This window comes from Cherax quadricarinatus, chromosome 51, assembly GCF_038502225.1.
Source record: "Cherax quadricarinatus isolate ZL_2023a chromosome 51, ASM3850222v1, whole genome shotgun sequence".
Taxonomy (NCBI): domain Eukaryota; kingdom Metazoa; phylum Arthropoda; class Malacostraca; order Decapoda; family Parastacidae; genus Cherax; species Cherax quadricarinatus.
In genome coordinates this window covers 21,672,860-21,681,141 of record NC_091342.1, presented here as the reverse complement: position 1 = coordinate 21,681,141, position 8,282 = coordinate 21,672,860, and the positions used below count along the sequence as shown (strand labels likewise).

Sequence of the window (8,282 nt, the reverse complement as noted above, 5' to 3'; positions counted from 1 at the left end):
AGAGGTATGCAAAGACAATAGTTTCGATGTCACTCTAAATAGCATATATCCCACTTCCAGGACACAAATTCAGCTAACTGGTTTCCCTGAATCCCTTCACAAAATATTACCCTGCTCACACTCCAATAGCTCCACAGGTCCCCAAAACCATTCGTTTCCATTCACTCCTATCTAACAGGCTCACACATGCACCCAAGCCCCTCACCCATAAAACCGCCTTTGCCCCCTCCCTCCAACCTTTTCGAGGATGACCCTTACCCTGCCTTCCTTCTCCTAAAGATTTATACGCTCTCAAAGTCATTCTACATTGTTCCATTCTCTCTAAATAACCAATCCACCTCAACAACCCCTCTTCAGCCCTCTGACTAATACTTTTATTAACTCCACACCTTCTCCTAATTTCCACACTACAAATTCTCTGCATAATATTTACACCATACATTGCCCTTAGACACGCCATTTCCACTGCCTCCAGTCTCCTCCTTGCTGCAGCATTTGCAACCCATGTTTCACACACATACAAGAATGTTGGTACCACTATTCTCTCATACATTCCGCTCTTTGCCTCCATGGATAACGTTTTTGTCTCCACAGATACCTCAACACACCATTCACCTTTTTTCCTTCATCAATTTTATGGGTAACCTCATCCTTCATAAACCCATCTCCTGACACATCAACTCCCAAATATCTGAACACATTCGTTTCTTCCATTCTCCTTCCCTCCAATATGATATCCAATTTTTCTTCATCTATATCATATGATACCCTCATCACCGTTCTCTTATCTATGTTCACTTTCAACTGTGTACCTTTACACACCTTCCTAAACTCGTCCACTAACCTTTGCAACTTTCCTTTAAAATCTCCCAAAAGCACAGCATCATCAGTAAAAAGTAACTGTGTCAACTCCCATTTTGTATTTGATTCTCCATAATTTAATCCCATCTCTCTCCTCAACACCCTAGCACTTACTTTTTTTACAAGTCCGGCTATAAATATGTTAAATAACCATGGTGACATTACACATCCCTGTCTGTGACCTACTTTTACTGGGAAGTAATCTCCCTCTCTCCTACACACCCTAACCTGAGCCACACTATTCTCGTAAAATCTCTTTACAGCATTTACTAACTTACTACCTATTCCATACACTTGGAACATCTGCCACATTGCTCCCCTGTCCACTCTATCATTTGCCTTTTCTAAATCCATAAATGCAATAAAATCTTCCTTACCTTTATCTAAATATTGTTCACATATATACTTCAATGTAAACATTTGATCTACACATCCCCTACCTATTCTAAAGTCTTGTTCATCTGCATTCCTGCTCTCTGTCTTACCTCTAATTCTTTCAATAAAAACCATACCATACACTTTACATGGTATACTCAGTAAACTTATTCTCCTATAATTTTTACAATCTATTTTGTTCCCCTTCCCTTTATAAAAAGGAACTATACATGCTCTCTGCCAGTCCCTAGGTGCCTTCCCCTCTTTCATACATTTATTAAACAAAAATACCATCCACCCATTCCATCACTATATCCCCCTGCTTTTCACATTTCTGTCACGATCCAGTCAGTTTCAGCTGCTTTACCCCCTTCCACTCTATGTAATGCCTCACGTACCTCCCCCACACTCACATCCTGCTCTTCTTCACTCCTGAAAGATTTTATACCTCCTTGGCCAGTGCATGAAATTACTGCCTCCCTTTCTTCATCGACATTAAAAAGTTCCTCAAAATATTCCCGCTATATACCCAATACCTCCAGCTCCCCATCTACTAACTCCCCTACTCTGTTTTTAACTGACAAATCCATTTGTTCCCCAGGCTTTCTTAACCTGTTCATCTCACTCCAAATATTTTTCCTATTCTCAGCAAAATTTATTGACAGTGCCTCTCCCACTCTATCATTTGCTCTACTTTTGCACTCTCTTCACCTTTCTTTTACTCTCCATATACTCTGCCCTATCACTTCTGCTTTGTAAAAACCTCTCATAAGTGACAGTTCTCTCTTTTATCACACCCATTACCTCATCATTCCACCAATCACTCCTCTTTCCTCCTACACCAACCCTCATATAGCCAAAAACTTCTGTCCCACATTCTAACAATGCATTTTTAAAACTATCCCATTCCTCTTCAACTCCCCCCCCCCTACTACCCATACTTTTACTAGCCCACCTTTCTGCCAATACAGTGGAACCTCAAATTTCCAACGTATCGCTTATCGAACTCTTCGAAAATAGAACCCTTTTCCCAAACCAACTTTGTCCCTATTATCGAACTCGCCCCTATTTTCAAACCGCTGGGTACTGGACCTGTCCGGCAGCCAGCTCTGTCCACGTCCCCACGCAGGCACCGTGAGCCAGTGTGGTTTTGTTGATGCTTGAGTGAACACTAACCTGCGCTCTCATTCAAACATTTTACGATTATTTCATTGTGTTTAGTGCTTGTGGGACTGTGAAATAAGCTACAATGGGAGCAATGAAACTTGCTAGTAGTACCCCTGTGGTAAAGATGTCCAAATGTTTGTGGAGAAGTACCACCCTGAGCAAGCTGAAACAAGCCATCTTTGCAACAAGTTCAGTGACAACCATGTCCCATTTCAGGGAAATCTTAAAGAGGCACCAGAATCAAAGGACTGTGGACAGTTATTTTGTGAGACAGGGGTCCAGTGACTCAAGCTGGTCCTAGTGGCATTAAAAGACAGAAGGGAAGTAACCCCAGAGAGGGCTTTGATACCTGAAGTCCTCATGGAGGGGGATTCTCCTTCCAAACACTAACCCCAACTCCCTCTCTCTTCCTCCCTGTCTTTCAGATGCCATCAGCAATCTTCAATAAAGGTAAGTAAAATGTTATTTTATATGTTTATTTAAATTTATTAATAGTGCATAATTGAACACTATATTTGTTGTGTGAATGTAAAACTATAATTAATCTCTATAAAACGTATTTTTTGGGTGAATATTTTCGAGTTTCTGGAACGGATTAATTGTATTTCCATTATTTCTTATGGGAAATACTGCTTCGCTTTTCAGACTTTTCAAATTTAGAACTAACTCCTGGAACAGATTAACTTCGATATTTGAGGTTCCACTGTAGTTGCATATATCTCACCCTAACTTCCTCCTCCTTTAGTTTATAAACTTTCACCTCTCTCTTACTTGCAGTTGCCATTTTCCTTTTGCCCCATCTACCTCTTACTCTAACTGTTGCTACAATTGAATAATGTTGCCCCTCTATATATGTATATGCATGCCAAGAGCAAGGGGCTAGTAACCCCTTCTCCTGTATATACATGTATTACTAAATTTAAAGGAGAAACTCGTTTTTCCTTTTGGACCACCCTGCCTCGGTGGGATATGGCTGTTTTGTGAAAGAAGAAATTACTTTTTAAATAAAATAAATTATCATGAAGAATGCTTGAGGCTTGATTCTCCTTCCAGGGTTTGAACTCCCCCTCCCCCACCCTTCTTCCCCAACCTCCCAGACACTCAGACTACTCAGATATGGAAAACTTGAGGAAATTAAAATTGTATCAGGGTATACAACAAATTCTAACCATTCAATAGTGTGAAAAAGCAATGTGAAGGACCTGGGAGTGATAATGTCAGAGGATCTTGCCTTCAAAGACCACAACAATGTATCTACCACATCTGCTAGGAAAATGATAGAATGGATAATGAGAACCTTCAAAACTAGGGATGCCAAGCCTATGATGATTCTCTTCAAACTGCTTGTTGTCTCTAGGCTAGAATACTGCTGTACACTAACTGCCCCCTTCAAGGCAGGCAAAACTGCTGACCTGGAGAGTGCACAAAGAACTTTCATGGCACACATAAGTATGATAAGGCACCAAAATTACTGGGAACGGTTGAAGTCCCTCGATTTGTATTCCCTGGAATGCAGAAGAGAGAGAGAGAGAGAGATCATTGATAAGATACACTTGGAAAATCCTAGAGGGATTAGTACCAAACTTGCACAAGAAAATCACTCCCTATGAAAGCAAAATACTCGGCAGGAGATAAAACATTCCCCCAATGAAAAGCAGGGGTGCCACAAGTACATTGAGAGACAACACGAGTGTCAGGGTCCCAAGACTGTTCAACTGCCTCCCAGCATACATAAGGGGGATTACCAATAGACCCCTGGCTGTCTTAGAGAAGGCACTGGACAGGCACCTAAAGTTAGTACCTGACCAGCTGGGCTATGGTTCATACATCAGTTTGTGTGCGGCCAGCAGGAACAGCCTGGTTGATCAGACCCTGATCCACCATGAGGCCTGGTCTCAGACCGAGCCATGGGGGCGTTGACCCCAGAAACCCCTCCCGGCAGGCCATGAGTTATGAGTGTCATAATGATGCAAAATTATGACATTCTGATGCTCTATTTCACAAACTTTTGCAAGTAGGATACTCAAATTAAAAATATAACTTACAAATTTGGGGTTAGGGTGAGACTGCTGTTGTTGATGGCTGAACATGAGTCATAGATCTACAGCATTCTTGAGCTGCCACCATTCTTTAGACATGATGAAACAACTTTTTTCTCTGCTCGTCTTGTATGGCACTGTGGGTTAAAAGTCAAAATTGCACACTGGTACCCAATACGAAATGGTATATTATGCTGCTAAACCCAATTATCCAAACACAACCTAGCCAAATACAACCTAACCTAACAGAACCTAGTCCAATACAACCTAGCTCAATACATCCTAGTCAAAGTACAACCTAGCTCAATACATCCTAGTCCAATACAACTTAACCTAACACAACCTAATGTAATCCAGTCTAACCCAATCCAACCAAACCCAGTCCAACCAAACCCAATACAACCTAATCCAATACAACAAAACCTAACCTATCTTACAATATTCAATACAACCTAACCTACAATATCCTACAACAATCTAACCTACAATATTCTGCAACCTATCCTACAATATCCTGCAACAACCTATCCTACAATATCCTGCCATAACCTAACCTAATAAAGTATATTCTACCATAACCTATCCAAATACTGTATATATCACCCCAACCTACCCTATTATTTCTTAATCTAGTCAAATATCATGACATATATGTAGGATGAAACATCAACAAAAAACTTGTCAAGTCTATTAAGAACACTGATGTTTTCCCTGTGATGTTTTGCCTAGTAAAAATTGTGACTTTTCTGAGAATTTCTTTTCCTGTTTTATTTTTCTGTCACCACCTGGAAAGATCATCTCCATATGTTTTATTAAAACTTTCTTATCACCTAATTGTAGGTTTAGGTCTCATTATATTGTCCCCACAGCTGTTGCAGTAGCAATGATATCTACTTACATGGAACACTACCATGAAATACAACTATCAACTTCAACATCCATACCAATTAACCAGTATTTTAATATTCAGGTTTACAATAAAACAGCAGCACTTCCAGCTACCAGAACACCAGATGACAGCAATCATCTCCCACTTTGATGACACCATGTGAAAAGCCACAGCTATTATGCAAGAATTTAACTATAAGCTGGCTTTTTTTTTTTTCTGTTACAAGTCAACTGCTGCTACAAGTTGGAACAAGACTTTATTCGAATTATAAACATTAAATTATTTTACTATTCACTGACTGCACTAAACCCATAAAGGTTCAGTGCAGGTGAAACAGTATTAAATAAGTTTATTTAGGTACAGGTACACATAAATACAGTTTTATAAATTATCATACATAGTAACATGTGTAAATTACCTAGGATAACCTGGAAGGTTAATATTCTCATACAACCAAAGAAAGCCAAGTAATGTAGCTTATTGCCATTGGAGTCCTTGGATCATCCCTCAAGATGCAACTCACAATAGTTGACTAACTTCTAGGTACAATATCTAAACAGATTTGCTCATACATCTTACCCAATCCAAACTCAGTGCATCACCAGTGAGCTAGAAGAGTTAATAATCTGAATAAAGTGGCTTGGTTGGCAGCACACACACCTAACAAACTGAGTGTCCGTGGTTCAATCCCCAGCACAAGTGGAAATGTTGGGCATGGTTCCTTACACTTGCCATGTTTGTTGACCTAGCAATAAGTAGGTACCTGGGTGTTAGTCAACTGGCGTGTGTCGCATCCTGGGGGACAAGATTAAAAAGACCCCAGTGAAAATAAGACAGACGGTCCCCGATGACACACTAACTTTATTGGGTTATTCTAGGTGATAAACCCTCCAGGTTAAAAATACAAACAATCTTAATTTTACTAAACATAGACAATTTGAAAATGTTTTTGCTAGCTTGAAATTATGAAAATGACCAGCACAATTTAAACTGGATAACATTACATGCAACATTTTTGGGGGTAAAAACATTTAAAGATATTTTGGTGTGCAAATGGTAAAAGAACAATCTAATGAACCCACTTAACCCAACCTAAAATAGCCTACAATAACTTAACCTCACTTCACCATAAGCAGATGTGCGTCTTCGTTTATATTCAGCCATTTATGTAACACGTTATTAATCCAGGCCATGGTGGCCCATGGCCTGGTGGTAAAAGCTCTCGGTGAGGGGTTTGGGTTCCAGGGAGGGTTGAAACATTGGGCGTACTTCCTTACACCTGTTGTCTATGTTCACCCATCAGTATAAAATGGGTACCTGGGTGTTAGTCAACCAGAGTGGGTCGCATCCTGGAGCAAAACTAACCTAATTTGCTCGAAATGCTCTGCATAACAAGAAACTTTCTATATAATAGTATGTCACTGATATCAGCTAAGACTGTATACCTTGTACATGTACTTGTAGAAATATATATTATTATTATTATATTTTTAATACTAACCATCGAGTCAGATAGGCTACAAAACTAAAATAAATGTGATTTTCACTATTATTCCCAAAAAAACAATATGCATAAATAATACTTACTCCACTGTATACATATACGTATTGTAAAATGCAAAATGCCAAGAGTTTTGCCGAGTAGTAATTGTAAACTACTTCATTGTTTGGTAATACTGATCAGCTTTGAAGCCTTAAAGGTTTCTTATGTTAAAACTAATATTCAAACTTTACAGTAAACTTAACAGTGTTTACTACAGTAAACTAAACGAGTGTTTACAGGCTCCTGAAAACATTCATTTTAGTCTTGTGAGAAGCCCTGGCTAAACAATAATTCCCTCAGATCTACTGACACGTAGGGTGGTACCATACAATATCATGAGAAAATTGTAAACTTGTAATTACATATTTGTTATCGTAGTGTGATGGGGTTTTATGGTGTATCCCAGGCTGGTGGTGAGTTATAAGGTGCTGGTGGCGCCTCACACACCTTCCCCCACCAACACAACTCACCAACAACCTCTACTCCTTTCCTCGCCACAATTATCGCTTCTAATACACAATGGAATCAGAAATTTCCACAAACAACTTGACAAATGATAACAGAAAAACAAATCTATATATAGAGTGAGGGACTGGAGAAGACTATAATACTAGATTTGAGTACTAGCGATGCGATTCTTTCTTTTGCGCTCCTGGATTTTTCTCACACACCCAGTGATATGTTATTTTGTTCCTAGGGAAATCTTTTCAACCTTATTCGTCCACCAATTACTATGTTTGTAGGGATAATGCATTTCTACAACAACATATATGAATCATCCCTCACATTAAATTTCTGTGATTATAGTATATTAAATTTTGTTAATTTGACATATATAAAACTAAACTTGCAAACTTGAATATAATAAAGGCACTAAAGCTTATTTTGTTTGTGAAAGTTTCTATCTGTTGACCCTAATTATTCTTAATAACGGGAGAAGCGCTAAACCCATAGAGGTCGTATAGCGCCTGGGGAAGAGAAGACAGTCCAGGTCGATCTAAGGAAAGAGAGGATATGTCTAGTTCCAAGGGTCAAGGCACCGCCCAAGAGGAGTGTTGACCCTAAACAAGGTCAGTGAGCAAAAAAAAAAATCTATAAAGTTAGTTGCTTGGTTATTGGATTTAAAACCTATTTACTACTTAAGGATCATCAGGGCTGCACGTAACTTTTTTATCACCAAACAAGAATAGTTTAATCCCTCAGTAAGGATTAAAATAAATATATAAATATATCTCAGTATATACAGTGAGATATATTTATTTATCCCCTCAAGGAAGGTCTCTTGTGGTTGGTGAAGGGCTCTTGATCTAGGGAATTGGATATGTGCTCCAGTTCCCTCAATTGAGCCTGAATATCTTCCATCCACCCCACAGGCGCTGTATAATCCTACGGGTTTAGCGATTCCCCC

At 39.2% G+C, this 8,282-nt stretch overlaps 1 protein-coding gene across 5 annotated transcripts in view; it reads right to left on the bottom strand.

Annotated features, from left to right (window-relative positions):
- Positions 1-7,492, bottom strand: part of LOC128694636 (palmitoyltransferase ZDHHC20-A) — a 294,832-nt gene extending 287,340 nt beyond the window's left edge. For 2 of the 5 annotated variants that reach the window (XM_070095952.1, XM_070095953.1), the window contains exons 1-2: positions 7,237-7,486; positions 4,449-4,579 (exon numbers count right to left, since the gene is read on the bottom strand). The gene's annotated coding sequence lies outside the window, so the exon portion shown is untranslated. Of the gene's footprint in view, positions 1-4,448; positions 4,580-7,236 lie in introns of all 5 variants that reach the window. The other 3 variants (XM_070095949.1, XM_070095948.1, XM_070095951.1) reach the window with 3 other exon arrangements.
- Between the last annotated feature and the right edge of the window lie 790 nt (positions 7,493-8,282).